Source organism: Vanellus vanellus (assembly GCF_965231255.1).
Source record: "Vanellus vanellus genome assembly, chromosome: 5".
Lineage (NCBI taxonomy): Eukaryota > Metazoa > Chordata > Aves > Charadriiformes > Charadriidae > Vanellus > Vanellus vanellus.
Genome location: NC_138910.1, coordinates 23,134,403 through 23,151,692, shown reverse-complemented (window position 1 = coordinate 23,151,692; position 17,290 = coordinate 23,134,403). Strand labels below are relative to the sequence as shown.

The window sequence follows — 17,290 nt, the reverse complement described above, 5'->3', positions numbered from 1 at the left end:
AAGACTTCTCTGAAATCAGTGAACAGACTGTACTACATGCACTGAAGACAGCAGCCACAGACATGTAGCTCCTGATAAGCCAACCTTGAGAGCAAAGCTTGCTTGCAGGGTGGGAGGTGGTGGTGAATACAAACATAAGTTGGAACAGTTGCATCTCAGGTTAAAAAAAACATATTGAACATGTGTGACTTTGATGCTTTAGGAGAAATGGTACAGACATCCATGTGCAAAGAAACAAAAGAACAGACTGCAAGCTCTGATGCAACCTTACACAAAAAAAAAGAAAAAAAAAGAAGAAAAAAAGAGACATATTTATTTCACTGTCACTATAACAACTACCCTATCACACAGAAAATGATGCATGCCACTCTTTGTACCAATGTAATATTTATTATGATGCCTCCCTGCAAGCAGCTGTTGTGGATAAATATGTTTCATTGCCTGCTTTTGTTCTGATTAATAAGTAACCACTAAAACGGTATCTCCAAATTTTCAAAATACATTAACATTTCTTTATACCAGAAGACAACATGCACAAAATAAAGGCTAATGCACAATTGTTACAGGTGGAGTCCTGGTGGAGGACTGAAGAAAAATTTTAGTGAGTGAGTACTTCCATGCATCGTGATAACAAAGCAGCATTTACAGGTAGCATGTTTATGAGTTACATAAAATCAGATTTGCCAAATATGTACCATAAGCATCTTCTACTTAAAATAACACAGCCTCCTCTTGAACTCAAGCAATACATCAGTGAAAGTGCCCATAGCACACAACAAGTAAAACTTATGACATTCCTATGATAGTAGTGAATGTTTCACAGTACAAAAAAGCAAAAGAAAAGTATCTGCTATTATCTTCAATATTGTAAAATCTGGATTGTTTTTCTAAACACAAAATGTAAACATTAAAGGAAAAAGTTGTAAAGTGAATTTGTGCTTTTCTTTTTCTATTTCTTGATTTACTGACCTTCAGAAAATAGAATAACCTTGGTTTAGCAAGGGCTGTCATTTACTTTTTATTACTACAGTGAAAAGTTAACATATGAATGCAACCACTTTCACAACAACCCCATGTCCAGAAGACCTTAACGCTAAAAAGCTGAAATTTCTTTAGGAAGAATTTTCTCCTTTCACTACCCCCACATCAGGCCTCACACCGCTCTGGGCTTTCAAATGATGTACAGAGAGTGGCTTCTAGCTGTGAAAAACTTAGCAATGCCGATCCCCAGAGGGAGCCTCAACCTATTAGAGACCTACTGACTACAAGCATTTCATGATTTCTGCCACCAGCTGGAGAAAACTTCTCAGTGGTTAAATCTGTTCCACACAGGCAAGCAAAATACCCCACGCCAGATGCCAAAAAATTACACTTTGGCAGTTAACTCTACTGGATAGGGAACATCTTTCACAAAGCTATTTGGGACTGCACACTCTTAGGCTATTTGAGGAATGACTACATGCTACCAACAAGCGCGCAGCACTCTACCAAACCCTGTTTTGCATACTTGGGAAGAGACAGAATGCAAAGCAAAAGTAAAGACAATTTGATGGAATCCAGTCAAACACTCTCAGGCTGAAGTAGGGGCAAATAGCACGATTTTTTTTTTTAAAGCGGGGATTATACACTAACTTAAAATAAATCTTGTAACAGCTGACCAACCACGACAAACAATAGGGTAAGACAAAAAATTATTAATAGGCTTCAGCCATTGACAGGGGTTCTTTCATTTATCCATGAAAAGATATATTCTCCATCAATAAAGTAAATTTCATGGCTTTCCTCATAACACCTGCATTTTTCTATTTTGAAAATCTTTAAGCAGTCAGAACAAATTAAGTCAACCCAGGCATGACAGACTAACTTAGATGGCAGTCAGGCAAATGTGCAAATAACATTTATCTACATTTAAAGAAAATATTGCTCTGTAAGAGCGACGTGAAAATCAATGATTGTACATTATCATCCCTTAACGGTATGCCTAGCACAAACAGACTACAAGTATTGTTTATATAGAACATTATGTAAAAGAAATATAGGTTACGGACAGTGTACAAGTAATTTTCCCCCCTGTGAACTACAGTCTTCCAATTGCATTCAATGGCTCTAAACATCCCCAAAATAGCCATCTGGAAAATTATATGGTGTTCCAGAAGTTCTACTGTGATCTTCACCTATGTTGTGAAAAGAAAACAAAACCCCTAAACCCTAGATAGAATAACTACATAAAGTTTTTATGTTGTTATTATTATTATATAACCACTTCTGGAATAAAATCAGCAACTTTTTCTTATAAATTTATTATCACAACTATCTTTCTCAGAAATTAGAGAGACAAGAGGGACTCACAAGCCAGAAAAACAGTGCCAGAAATAGCTTTACAGTTACTGTTCTATTTGCAGTACTGCCTTACTCAACTTCTACACAACAGTGCTTTGCCTATTGCCTTCCAACATGCACCTTTTTCTAGCTCACAGTAAAATGGGACATCCCTAGAGGTTTTGAAATTAGCAAGAGCCTCACTCCAGCCTGGTGCTTTCTAACAGTCATGGTATACAGTACAGACAGTTTTGAATTCTAATATAGGTGGTAGGGACATAATAGCAATACCAGTCAATACGAGTGAAACAAAATTGAACATACTGTTTCCATATGAACAATTCATGCACAGGGCTAATTTTTGCAATGTTCTGTTTGTCTAACCCCCCTTGTCTCTCTTGTGAAACAGTTGGCTCATACTCCTCTGGCATATATTCCACACGTACTGTGGAAGAATAAGAATGCCATATTCAAAATTTCATTATTCGTAGGGAGCTCAATATTGCTTCCATTCTAAATGAATGACTCATAGATACAAGAATTCAGAAGGCAAAGTTCACATTACCAGCTATGGCTTCACTCAGCCATGACAGCCCCTATTCTGCTGGCTAGCAGTGGTCACACCCAGCCAGCTACCTAAGAAGCAATTGTTAGAGGAATTAATGAACCTCTGAAAGGCACAAGAAAATCAATAGTCAGAACAGCTTCCCCTGCTAGTCTCCTCCTGCTGTTTCTCACTGGCTAGGTTAAAACAAAGAGGATGTCAATATACTGAAATGAAGCATACCAAAGAATCCATCAACACCCCATCCTATAGATGTTCTCAATTGGTCTCAGAAAAAGAGACCGCAGAATGCAATGTGTGTAGTTCTTTCTGGGACAAAGGTCAGAGATGGAATGAGATGAAGGAGAAGGATAAAAGTATGTTCAAAAGCTGTTATTGATGCTATATACCTTACAAACAAAAAGAACCATGCTGTAACTGATCACATTGTTTCACTAGGCCAACATAAGGGAAAAATAGGACAGTCAGGAATAGAACTGCTATTACTCATAGATGAAAGGTAGATCCCTGAAAACAATCCTGCTAAATTCAGTTCACCAAACAAGTCTCTGTTGAATATACAAACCATGAACCTGACTCTGTGGGTATTCAAGATGGAGAGAATGTAACTGGGAAACATGTTCTCCCTTTCCATGTACTCCAACTTAAAGTTTTTTAATTTTTTACTAATTGTGCTTACATACACTCTCTCTTTCTCTACATGAAGTCCTCTAAATTCAGGAATATCTTTGTTACTTTCTTCTGCTTCCTTTATATGGATGGACTAGATAATCTAAGCTTTTAGACTTGTATTATCAGCCACAGAGCCAGAATGGAGAGATGACCAGTGGGAATGGATTGTGTTTGGACGCTAGTTCTGAGGCAGTCATTGTGAATGTTTGCTCTATGTCTTGTCTGTGCTTCCAGTTCATGACAGCATGAAACACAACCCCATTCCTAGGATCAACTATAATAAACTGCCCATAAAACAGCTACTGACATCATAGCTGAGAAATCTAAATGTGACCTCCTTCTCTAAAGAGAAAAAAAAAAACAACCTGATTTTTGAGGACTTTAGTCAAACAGTGAAAATTTCACACCACCCCTCCTAAACCAGTTCTGAACCACAAGCATTTGTAAAATTATCATTTTAATACAAATTCTTGGATCAAACGTTGGAGTCTAAAGCAGAAAACACTCCATTAATATCCTGGAAAATGCATGGTAGGAAAGACGTATGTGCCTAGTCCAGACAATCCAGTTGCATTTTTTCATTTAGATTCATTGCATCATAATCTCTTGCATTACAAATTTTTATACGTAAATTCTTATTGCACCGCCATATTTATGAGTAAAGCATTAACCCTTGTCCAATAATGATTGATTTTTTCTGTATTGTTCACATAAATCAAACACAAAAGACGACTACACTGGGTGGGCTGATACATCCTCATTATCAGCCAGTTTCATAAACAAAGAAATCTAGGATGCATGTAGGCAAAGGTAAAGTACAGCTTGGCCCCTGACCAGATCCCCTGCAAATCTAATGCTCCTCTTACTCGGTATTGCATTTACAGTCTTTCCTGAAGGCCTTTGTCAGATCAGGAGGCACTGTTGACTCTGCTGACGGGTCACAAAGAAGTTATTTTACTCCAGAACTATTCAGCACCTCATCCTACAGTTCCCAAGCAAGTGTCACAACACTTCTGATAAACTTCCATCTTCCACGGTGTCCAGGTAGTGCTGCTGGCATCTTGGGTCCTTCATAATTGCAGCTCCCTCAAAAATCAGGTTTCTTCTGCTTCCCAGGAATTCATTCTGAAGTTGCTTCTCTATTACCACAGACCCATGGCATCGTGTCATCTGCTGTCTACAACAGTCATACCGGTTTGCTTCACCTCAAGCTATTTTCTAGTTGAATGGGAGCTGCAAACAGTGTAATATTAGCCTTAAAGAGATCTGCTTAGCATGCACAGAACGGGGTCATGCACTTTAAGTTTAATTAAACACTGCCTCAATCTACTGCATAATCAAGAACAGAACAAGCAACCACTGGGATTTTCTAGAGTAGGAAGGTCTTAAGGATGAGTTTGAACTCAAGCCACTCTATCTTTTTTAATAAAAATGATAACTAGTACTTTAGAAAGTTTCTTGGTGCTTTGATCCTTCTATCTAATCTTCATTGATGTCAATGGTGTTATACTAGCAATCAAATTTATTTCTCTTAGAATCATTCAATCCTACTCATTTTCATAGGATTTCATAGATACAATACGCTTTATTCTGGTCTACCATAGCTGAACTTCTCTAATCGGATATGCACAAAAGCTGAAATGAGACTAGAGTGAAAAGATTTGTAAACAGTAATTCACAAAACTTAGAAAGCCACAAAGCAAGCTGTTTCATAAGCAGTGAAACTAATGAATTTCATAAATCTGCACCTTTTTAATTTCCTACCTTCATCATAATTATCATTCATTCATTCTTCTAATACCTGCAAAAAACAGTATCTGCTGTAGCTAAGGGGGAATTGTTAGCACATGGGTGGAACAACCAAAGCAGAATGTATCACGGACAAAAATCAACCTGTATCCCTCTCAGAGGGGACACTGCTTATGGTGCTTTCCTCTAGCCTGACAGAGGCTTTTATAAGAACTGTAGGAACGTATTTATTTGGAGCATTTCTACTTCTCTGTCAAATCTGGATGCAATCTTCTGTGAGAAAGGATTTTTTCACAAAACACCAAAAGACTGTTTCACTAAGGTTCAGCAAAAATATCCTGAGATCAGTCTAGACATTGGAAGTTAAGCAAAAAAATGGTCAAGCCAAGACATATAAAGATTGCATAATTGTCAGATATGACTAGTAAAGCAAACCTGCACTTCTTACTAACATGCAAGAAATATATTTTTCTTTTGTTTTTGCAAAATTAGCTAAATGTATTATTAATGGAAAAATAACACTTCCAAGTTTTCTGGGAGATACTGTGTATTTAAGAAAACCTATAATGTAAGCTGGGACCAACTGACCAAATTGTAGTCAGTGATGAAAAGAGTGAATGCTTTGCTGAGATTCAAATTAGTGCAAAAAATATCTTCCTGCACATGGTAAACCAAGTATTTTTGCAGAGCTGCCTTACCCTGCAAGGCAAAGGGTACCTTGCTACTAATATAGAAATCAACAGAAACTTCTAGTGAAGTTCCAAGTACCACTGAAAATAAAGCCCCTGATCACTTATGAGGAACTACAATACATTTATTTGTCTGACCGCCAATTAATCAGTTCCATAGCTACAACTCCGAGGACCAAATGTTGAATAAAATTATGTACCTAGTCAGTTACCATTATATAGTTCACAATTATTACATTATAAACGTAGCAACGAAAACCAGAAAGACACAATAAATATTAAGCAGAAATGATTACCCACGACCAGATCCAAATATCTGAAAGCCAGTTAAGATCAACAATTCAAACAGGAAGTTCTGATCAGTGGCATTTCTATTGCAAAAATGCTATTTATATTAGCCATCTAAATAGAATTCCAACAAGCAAAATACATTAAAGCAGTTACAAATGACTAACAGCTAACACACCAGTTTCACCTCAGGCTGGGAACTCAGTGCTAAAATGAAGTTTATAAACCCATGAGCCCATTCAGTTATAACCTGCAGGTGGCAAATCAAGTGACTACAAGCTACAGTCCCCATGTGTAAAACATCAATACCTGAGAAGGTTTTCTCCGCCTCCTTTGGCAGCAATTTAACAGGGCAAACAAAACGCATGCGTTAGTGTTAAAATGGAAGGATGAAGGGCTATAACAGAATGATGTCCCTTAGACCAAAACCAGGCTCTTCACTGCAGTCTAATCAGAAAAGCTTAATATGCTTTGTGGACAGATGAGGAAAAAGAAATCTAAGACAAGATGTAGGATAAACCTGGTAAGAAAATAACTGCAAACTTACATTAGCGACCTATTTTCTGAAACCAGCTTATCTTATATTGGATTTTTGTCCCGCTAAGTATATCGGAATTCTTCAGGACTAAGATAGCTGCCTCACCAGGAGCGCTTGTATCGGCCAGTGCTGCACAGAACCGTGGGTTCTGCATACTTGTTCCCATGCCCTGTACTAGATGGACAATGCAGTGCGTGTTAGCTTAAGGTGCTGTCATGAAGGGTACAGATAAACTGGTTCAATCCTAGCAGCTTCACTTCATTAATACCAAAGATCATTGTGACACTAATTGATCCTGAGCCTGATCCATTTATCAAGTCTTTTACATGCAGGAGCTGAAGAATTAAAGCCACTTAGTCATTCACAGAGAGTGAGCAACAACTGCTTAATTTTTTGAAGAGATCTTCCTATTGTTTCGCAATATACCTTAATTGTATAATGTAATCAATCATAATTCATCACTATAGTTCTCCAGTATTACTTTTACAGCAGTTTTATTCTAATGAGGATTTTTAATAAGAACATTCTCCTTTATCCATGAGAAAAATAATAATAAACTGTTAACCATGATACAAAGAACATCTCTTAGTGCTGACAATGACTCTTGCTTAAGATGAAGTATTTTCATCAGTGAGCTAGTTGTTATGCATTACCAGCATGTGTGCAGTAGCCTAGCGTGACACCAATTTGCATAATTTCTCTTCTCTAACGGGCTTCAAAAATAATAATAGGCATACGAGATAGAATCCATTAATTTCAAACTTCCTTCAGCAGCTATCTTCATGGAGCGGTTATCAAAAGAACCTTTAAAGAATTAAGTTTAATAAATTATAAATGCATTATGCGGGTTATGCTATCTGGGCCTATAACCATCTAAGTTGAGTTCAGTAACAAAGACCAAGGCAAATCCACAAGCAATTGGCTTGACACCTTCACAGCAGAAAAGACTGATAAAAAGTGGCAGGACAATGCCAATGTCCATTGCTGCTCACAGTTAATTATTGAACTTGAAAATCAGGTAGGGATTTTGGGGTACAGATAGGTAAAAGAAAAGGACAGACTGTGATACACATAGAAAGTGCTCAGAGCTGTTATACCTGTATCTGTTATTTAAGAATGCCTTAATCTACAGAGAGGAAAAAAAAACAACTTTGTTTTTTGCTGATCTGAACCCAAAAAAGACCTTACCATTACCTTACCATTTGTTAATATTTAAGGCAAGCAGAAAGATTAATGTGTTAGCAAACTCTGATGGGAAGCTAGTTTCAGGAAAAAAAAAAAAAAAAAGTGAAAATAGCTTTCCACAGTATAATATAATAATAGATGGAACTTATCTAATCTTCATGACTTATGCATTTGTATATTCTAACTTGAATAGCAAAATACATTGCTGCAATACTCAATCTCTCAGATATTCATCTCGTAAAAAGTCTGGCTTTGTAACTTCAAAGAGTAATTTAGACCTTGGTACGTTTTGCTATACATTCTGATATATGGTCATTAATAAGGAAGATTTGATTTGTCTTTATCGCACAAGGGAAGATGCCTGAAAGTCTACACAATTTACATATAGGTCTAATGTCCACTAATAAAAACACACATTACCAAGTTACTCAGCTATCCCACTGGGAGAAAAGGTACAAGTACCCCAGGAGAAACAACAGACACCAATATGGACACAAGCAAAAATTCTCACAGCTTGCTCCTGCCAGGTATTTCACACTGAGAAACACTAATCGATTTCAATTCCTACCGATTCAGGGGATTTGAGGGAGATTAACGCGTCCAAGAACTGTGATCTTGAAGAGAGAACAATTTAATAACAACAACAACAAAAAAATCATCCATGAACTTTCAGAGTAGAATTTAAACCCAGAACAAAGTAACAAACTGACCTTTTTTTCCCAGATTAACTCTTGGATTGCTGCAGATGCTCCTGAAGAATGTTAAGAGGATGGCTGAAGTTAATTTACAAAGAGAAAACATGACAAGTAAGGATGCTGTACCATGCACCAGGTACAGTAACTATGACCTGGAATAACCAGCCTTAGCAGTTCATTAGCAGCTGTTCAGTTTTCTTTTACATATTGTTCAACTGATGGAACAGCTCTGCGTTCACTACTGTGGGCTTTCAGAACTTGAAATAGGAAAACATTTTGTGATACCATTCAACAAACAAAAAAAAAAAACAACCAGAGAATAGACAATATACTTGTATGTCACCACAAGCAGCACTGAACTGAGAAATCAGTTAAGGCTTTCACCATAAAAGTAAGTAAATTACATTGTACACACAATACAAAGCAGGATCTAACAGCACTATGTTTGCAGCAATTTTTTTAACAATGCTTTAACTTACAGACATTATGTTCTATGATGTCACATAGCAACGGGTCATTTTTCCGCACTGAGAATACCCTCTGCAAATAAGCCCAGTTCCTACCTCTGTTTAAGCAGAGTACCTACTAAAAGAGCAAACCTTGAAGCAGAATAAAAGCATGATGAGCAAAATAGCAACTGACATCATCCATTCAAGAAAGACATCTTTATAGGGTATGAGTGATGTGGTGTAAGGATTTCACTGTCTTATTTTAAGATGCTCCTTTTACTAGGTAGCATTATAAAGAGAGTTTACATTTCAAATACTACCCTAGGAGTTAGAACTCAAGAGATACTCTTGACTGTAACTCACTTCCTGTACTGCAGAAACTGTATTTTATACATGCTTCAGGTTCTCCATTTACATATTTGATGAACTAGTACCTTTCACTAGTAATACCTTGTATTGAAAGTGTCTCCTACATAGGCATCCCCCAGCTACAGCTCTCTAAACATTGCAGCAATATTCTGTTGCAATAGCCCTCACAGAAGTCTCATCAGCTGTCCCCAGGTAACAGTGCAGAGGTAACCCTGTGGATTGCTAGGTTTATAAGTGTGCCTTGAGGTTCAGAGCACGTTTATTTTGGCTTCTCGTCTGACACGTGACTTTGTGGACCAACCCAGCCAGCCACAGAGGTATGCTGGCAGCTCATTCTCCAGTGCCTTGAAACCCTGTCTCAGAGCTCCACAACAAGGGTATTTTTAAAGATATGTGTGAGGTGAAATATATATATGCCCAGACAACAGGGGTTCTGAAAAGCCCTTTAGTTTAGCTATTGCAAGGAACATATATGAACAGTCACAACAACAAACATCTTGTTTAAAGACTTTGCTATCTCAGCTTCCTGACATCTCAAGCTCTTTCAGCTTCTAACTCACTATAACCAGGAGTCCTCAATCTCTTCTTCCAAGCTTGCACTATTTACTCTGAAACACAGTTGCTCTTTTCTAAGTCATTCCTCTGCAGCAAGCACCCTTTTTGTGGAAAGGGAGGCTGATTTTCCTTTAAAATGGCTGATAAGTATCCCTCTCCTTTAATCTTCCAGCCTTCCTTGTTAGGTGGTTCCTCTTCAGACCCACTATGTGATCAAAACCTCCCACTGAAGTCCAGCCTTCCAGTTCAAGTTTAAAGCCGGATAACTGGCTTGTCACACAGAGTATTCAATCTTTTATTTAATGCCATTCACTCACCAAAATTTATTTTTTCCTCTTCGTTAGCTTTTGGTAGGTGCAAAGTCTATTTCAAACAACCTACAGAACCAGAAGTACAACAGACAAGGCAAACACACCCCCATTCAAAATGATGCTTCCAGTCTATTAGACTTACACACAGAAACTTCCCAAACAGAATTCATATATTGTATATAGATTCCTTATATTGTCCCAACTGTCAATATATTATATGCACGTTTCTGTAAACAGACATTCTCACATCACTACTATGTACACAATGGAAGGTTTGTTACCCAGCTTAGAACAGCAATGCTTGCACCAGAAAGATCCTCACTTCAGGGTGTTTCAGCAAAAATAATATATTGTGCTGCCTTTTTTTTGGAAATTGCCATATCTGATTCATATCCTTGTGGTATCAATTGTACAAAGGTAATTTTCTATAATGAATTATTTATTTTCTGTTGTAATCAGACATCTGAGATAGTCATAAATATTTATATGTCCAGTTAATTCACTAATGAAAACTGAACTAATTCTAAAAATGGGATGTTATCTCAGAGGCATGCTGACCTAACAGTCTGTTCAACCTTTACATTAGTGAAGGCAACCACTATATGGGAAGCAGCTAACAGCAGCTGGAATCTTGAAAGCATGGTATAGGAATGGGCTAAGGTATCAGGATGGAAGAATTTTGTGCGTACCCTAGAAATATTATCTCACTTTTCTCTAATTTCCCAATTTGTAATATTTGCGTTAACGTCCTCTACCCTTATATTCCTTTGCAATCCTTGGGATTCTCACTAGCATTCCAGAGAGAATTCCTCTTCAGCAATGGAAATATCTCTTCTTCCTAGGCACTGAGTTATTGGCATGTGCATTGGCCTCTGCAACTCCACTATCCTTTACAGCCTCTAAGAAATGTTTTGGGCTGCTGGCTGTCTGAGAATAGTTCAGTACTGTCTATGGATTGCAAGAGCCTGTGGACACAAATTCCTCAAAGTTAGATGGCTGTTGACTGTATTGATATCATTCCTCACTCAAACCAGGTCAATGTAAACAGCTAATGAAAGGATTTATTTACTACATTGACAATAGACAGTTTACTAAGGTTTATAAAGTCACAAGAGAACAGAAATTAAAAGAAACAAGTCTACATTCATCTAGACTCAGATCAGCCTTGAAGGGTCTTCTTACCTAACAACCTCACAGCTCTTTTTCAGCTCATATTCCCCCCACAGAAGGGAATGCTACTTTTGCTTTATAATCCATCCCCATCTCTGGGGCAATTCACCTTTGTCCGCTCCCCTAAAACACAAACTACTAGTCATTTATCTAAGAAGAGAGTAATCTATTCCTCCATCAAACTATTGCTTGCTACCTTCTGGAGCAGCTGATGGCTTTAGGCCTGACTTGGAGAGTCTCACCTGCCCCATAACACACTTCAGTGATTATTCACATTTGGCTCAACTTTTCACAATCTGTTAGTCCACTGTGAAGCATAACAGTAGCTGGAAAATGGTCAAACCTCAGAGACAAAGCCTCTCTGTATGTTAACATTTAGACTTTTATATATTTGCCATGTTGCAAATTAACAACGATACTTTAAGCAGACACATAAATGGGATCGAGGCATGTGCCTCATAACTGAGTCTTTCAATAGAGGCTGCATGTGATAGTAATGAATGTTGCTGGAATTAGAAACTGGTTTAGCATGCAATCCTGTTTTTGAGGGATACTGTAACAAAGCATTTCCAAGATCCCTTGTCTGGTTCAGTCCAGAACACAGGGGAAACACTGCTCTCATGAGTCCGGAAGCAGAGGTACTACTGAAAAACCTAGGAAATAATGTTACAGACTATGAACACTGCTTTCCTCTCATCACTACTGAGAAAGGTCAGCCAGAAAAAGGCTGGTGATTTTGAAAGTGCAAATTCATATATCTTAGCTTCAAGGGCAAAAAAAAAAAAAAAAACAACCATCTGACAGGGACAGGTTAGAGAAAGTCATGTTCTGCTGGACTTGTTCTCTAAACAATAACTCTTTCTTTCAAGGACCTCAGACCTATAGTGATTTCAGAAATTATTCACCAACCTCCTGGGCTCCAGGAACAAAAAATGAGGAAGAAAAACGAGGAGTTGTAAACCACACTGCTTTCTGTACCTTCAACTACTGGATGTCAGTGAAAAAGGAAGAAAAACTGTCAGATGACAGACAGATTCTGAAGCAGTTGATGTATTTGCTAATACAGATGTAGAAAGGAAGTACAGTGTAATGTCACAAAACCAGAATGAATATGGTATTCCATATAAAAATTAAATCCATTAGAGGTTTGGTTTTCTCTATGTGTACAAAGAAAACATTTTAAAAATGTGACTGTCAAAAGATGAAGAGACAATCACGCAAGTTTATGAGTTAAATAAGTCTCTGATGAAAGATCTTATCACAATCACTCAAAAGGAAACTACCACAAAATCCACAATTAGTCCTTGACAAGACAATTAGATTGTGTCAGGAACTGAAGTCATCTATGTCAGAATGACTCTTATCTTGAGTGGGCTGTACTCTGACATAACAAAGGTGTTCAGGAACCCAAAATATTAGGAGAAACAGACCTGCAGCAGACAGGCATGTGAGCTCTGACTCAAGCAAAATCAGCATGTAAAACTGCTTATCAACTGCAAGAACCAGAACCAGCACAGAATAATGCCCAGCACATGCAAAGAGACATGAACAGGATCATGGGTTACAAAATTTTGCAAAAGTTTGATATGTCAGGGCATCTGCTTCTATTGGGAGCTGCATTTAACCTGAGCCCATCAGCCTTGGTCCCTGCCTGAGCTATCCTACAGCCATGCCTCTAACCCATGGACTTGATCTCCTGGCCAGACCTTGAGTCTGCCTTGTTGCAGAGATTCAACGGTCCTATTAACAAATAAGCCAGGTCCATTCTTCTCATGGCTAATATTTCACCTGCTTAAAGGAAAACAGATGAAGATACACATGCTACAGTATGTCTGGTGATAACTGTAAGGGTTCACAGACTCTTAAACTAAACTTTATGTCTGTATCTTATGCTAGATACTGTTTACATAGAAAATGTCCATTGAAATCAAAAGAGGTGTGGAACTTGTAAGGCAAAGGTTACTTTTAAGGTAAACAAATTATTTTTTGTCTTTTTTTTTTTCTTCCTTCTTTCACACAAACATTTGAGGCCATAAGAACATAGTGTTCTTAATTAACTGAGTAATTATTAGGACAACCAATATTTAAGTATACAAAACCCCACACTGTAAAGCAGAATTTCAAGACCTGCTTTAAAAAAAAATCCTCTCTCCCAAAACCTATTTTCAAATTTAATTATTTTCTTCCTTCTATTAAATAAATAGCTTTTGCAAAATTCTGGCAATTTAGTATTATTTAACAACATTAGTCTTTGCCACAGATTATAAAATTATTCTGATTCGAAAGTCTCTGGAGTTCATGAAAGAATAAGACTAACTTTGAATGGTAACAAAGTATTCTTCTGGCTGATGAAATATTCATACCCATTTGTCATCAAGACTTTACTAAGAAGGAACATAGCCTTTTAACTTTTGTCCAGTAAAGAACTGGCAAAGATCTTTCCTTCATTTAATTTTGAATGTTAGAGTAAGATGCCTCCTGAAACACTGCTCATAATTTCCCTTTCTTGTACAACACAGTACAGGGGATATTTAAAATTAACTTGGAGAGATGACTCCATATTTCACGTAGACAAATAAGGTTTATATATTTGCACCATCCAAAGTTTACACAAGTTTTCATCATTAAAACTTCACACTACTACTATGTTTTCTGCATGTCTCCAGATGTACCATTGTTAAGACTCAGAAAAGTCAGATTAAAGACAGAAAGCTACAACACAGGTCACCTTACAACTATTAAAACCAGACTATAATAAATGTCTCATAGTGATAGTACAATGCTCTTGACATTCCTTACAAGAAATAGTCCAAGCACCAGCAATTCTTGCAACTTCTTTTTACAAAGATATTGGTGTAACTTTGTGGCAGCACTCCACAAAGGTTTTACTGATATACAGTATAACCGTATGTACTTTTTCCATTCATTTTCTGATCTTTACTGAATTATTTGGTTTAGGAAAAGCAGAGTATGTATCTGTACCTGATGGCATTCAGAACAGACAAGAAAGCATGACAAAAAAGCTGAGTTCTTGGAGGAAAAGACAAAACTTGCTCTCCAACCTGCTTCAAAAGTACAATGAGAGTGTAGGTAATGGGGGGGGGGGGGGCAGACAACGCTCCAATGAACGTGGTCCATTTTATGAAACATCATGAGCAGGGAGACAATAACCAACTGGATGATGAAAATAAAGAGAAAATATAAGAGAAATGCATTAACATACCAGGAATGATATGTTACGGTAAGAGCTTTGGTACGTTACTGTAAGAGCTTGCTACAGGGCGGTGGGGGTGTGGGGGGTTGTGGAGACAGCAATAAATCTGTTTCAGAAGAAAAGTAGAGCATGACTTTTCACAGACCTAGAAATACACCTGTGTGCAGTGAATTCTTTCCCTCTGTGCCTCTCACGGACTACAGTACTTAAGGCAAACACCTCCTTCAGAGCCCCACCAAGTAAAAAAATCATTTATTGAGCCCTCGCAACACTGTGGTGCTGATTGCTGTGTCCTTCTCCAGTGCTTCAGGAGGTCCCACCCTACTGCCAGCTTCTGACTTTCAAACACCTCATTTGTGGCCCTCTGTTGCTTTACTGTGCGGTGCTGATTGCTGGCGCTCGGTCGCAGGGGGTTTCCAGTTTCACTTTGGTTTAAGATTATACTACCAGTTTCCTGCCTCGTGTGCTTCTTATCAGAGCTTCTGTCATTGCTCCCTGAGGAGCGGTTTGTAGTCCTTCCTTCCCAAGTGGTTAATATTCCCTTTATTCTCTTTCAGTCAACTCACACTAAAATGCAAATAAGAGTTGAAGAGAAACTCTGTCGCAATACCTGATTTTGTGCAATGCCTGAGTTAGTGCGTGCATGTTATCAGCAGGAAGTACGGATTAATCAGATGTCAGAGTGAGCCGACACTACCAATCAAAAGAGACACTCGGATTAACTATCTCCCAAGAACTCTGAAAACTGGAACTTACTACTATTTGGCAGCTACAACCACCCCATGACTTCCCACTTCAGAAACACCTTGCCAGGAATCAGCAGGAATGACCACAGCATGTGGAGGCAAATATGAGGAAACTTTAAGATAGCTGTACCAAGAACCACACCTTGAGGAAGTAGCAGCATAGCAGCCTCCTGGTCCACAGCGTAGCTGGTTTTCCCATTTTGATTCTCGTGGAGCTAACCAGTTTGCAAAAGATGTGCCCCTGGACACACAGACTTTTACATGTGGAAAGATCGCCCTAATTTATGAAGGGGAGAGTGGGGTGTGGACTCTTCACCACAATTGATTACAGCTGAAAGTATATTATCTGATTTAACAAGTACTCTAAATCGCATTCTTAGCTGTTCCTTGTACATATTGCATCCCCAGTCTTTCAGCCTGTCATGAAGAGCACTTGCCTTCCAGCTCAGAGAGGGGATGAATTTTCTGTTCCAAATGCCTTTTCACAGACTGGTCAGAAGGAGGTGTTCATTTCGCAGCAGTCAGTTCGCTGCTATGAGGGAGCGTGAAACCAAGCACATTTCTCAGCAGGGCTGCTGAACTCTGCTTCACTCTTAGCTGAGCAACCTTATGCCATCACAGATCACCATGCCACCACCTTTTGTCCAGCTATTAAACCAGCTAGTTTCTCTGTATTACGACATATACATGATTACAGTCAGTCATGATAGTCCTTCACTCTTGAAACTGGAAAGAGGTCAAACTACCACTGGTGAGAAGCAACTTACCCTACTTACATGAGTCACTGACATACTCCTCTAGTATATTGTTAACTGACTTCGGCAGACCCTCCAAACCTTCTGCCAGCACATAAATTGCTTCCATTCCCTAGAGCTACGAAAGGAACACCAGCAAGGGAGCTGCACTAACATCACTAATTTATTATCAGTTGCTAAAATCAAGTCACTTTCTTTGACTAACACTGGTCCTTCCTTTACATTTGATTTTCAATACAGCAATCAGTTTAGTTTTATAATCCTTTTTCACTAAGATGGTGATCTTGCCACAGAACGAGGCATCATATCAGATACATTTTATAAGCAAATTCCCTACCTTTCAGCACATTCAAAATATTTGTTACAAAAGAATTTAAGACCCACAGCTGAAAAATATCCTTTTAATTAAACTAATGGAGGATTTTCCCTATAAACATAATTGCACATGATTTTTTAACACTTTTCCAAAAGTACAAAAGACAGGTGATTTTCAAATACTCTGTAACTGTTTGAAGATACACTCTTCCTTCTTGAACTCATTTTTAATCAAAGGGATTTTTTTTTAATCATGTACCATCTCCACCATATTTATCTCATTTCATAATCTTTCCTGGCTTGCCTCTCAGAGCCATTAATTCAATGCTCCATCTGCTACAGTTGCTCATACTGCAGGTGACATTTACGTTAGGTTTGTTTGCTCAGAAGAAAATGCATTAGAAAAGGTAGTCTGACAGGTCTTTATATCCACTTCACAGGCTACACACAAAATATAAAGATCACCCATGTAACTATTGACAGAAACGATGAGAGAACAAGTGAAGACAACAAGATGTGCACCAAACGTGCCCTCTTCTTACAAGTGAGATGGAATTAATCACATCTATCATTCAGCCCTCCAGCAAGTTTAAAATGTAGTGTGAAAAACGTACAAGGATATGTGAAAACTGCCATCCCACTCTACGCTTTTTACTACTCCTCCTGGTTTAATGCACTCAGTCTGAGTTTATTCTCCACACATCCA

The 17,290-nt window shown here is 38.1% G+C and overlaps 1 protein-coding gene across 1 annotated transcript in view; it reads right to left on the bottom strand.

Moving 5' to 3' along the window:
• Window positions 1-17,290, bottom strand: part of MYO3B (myosin IIIB) — a gene marked incomplete at both ends in the record, with an annotated part of 214,491 nt that overhangs the window by 187,711 nt on the left and 9,490 nt on the right. The gene's annotated exons all lie outside the window — the stretch shown is intronic.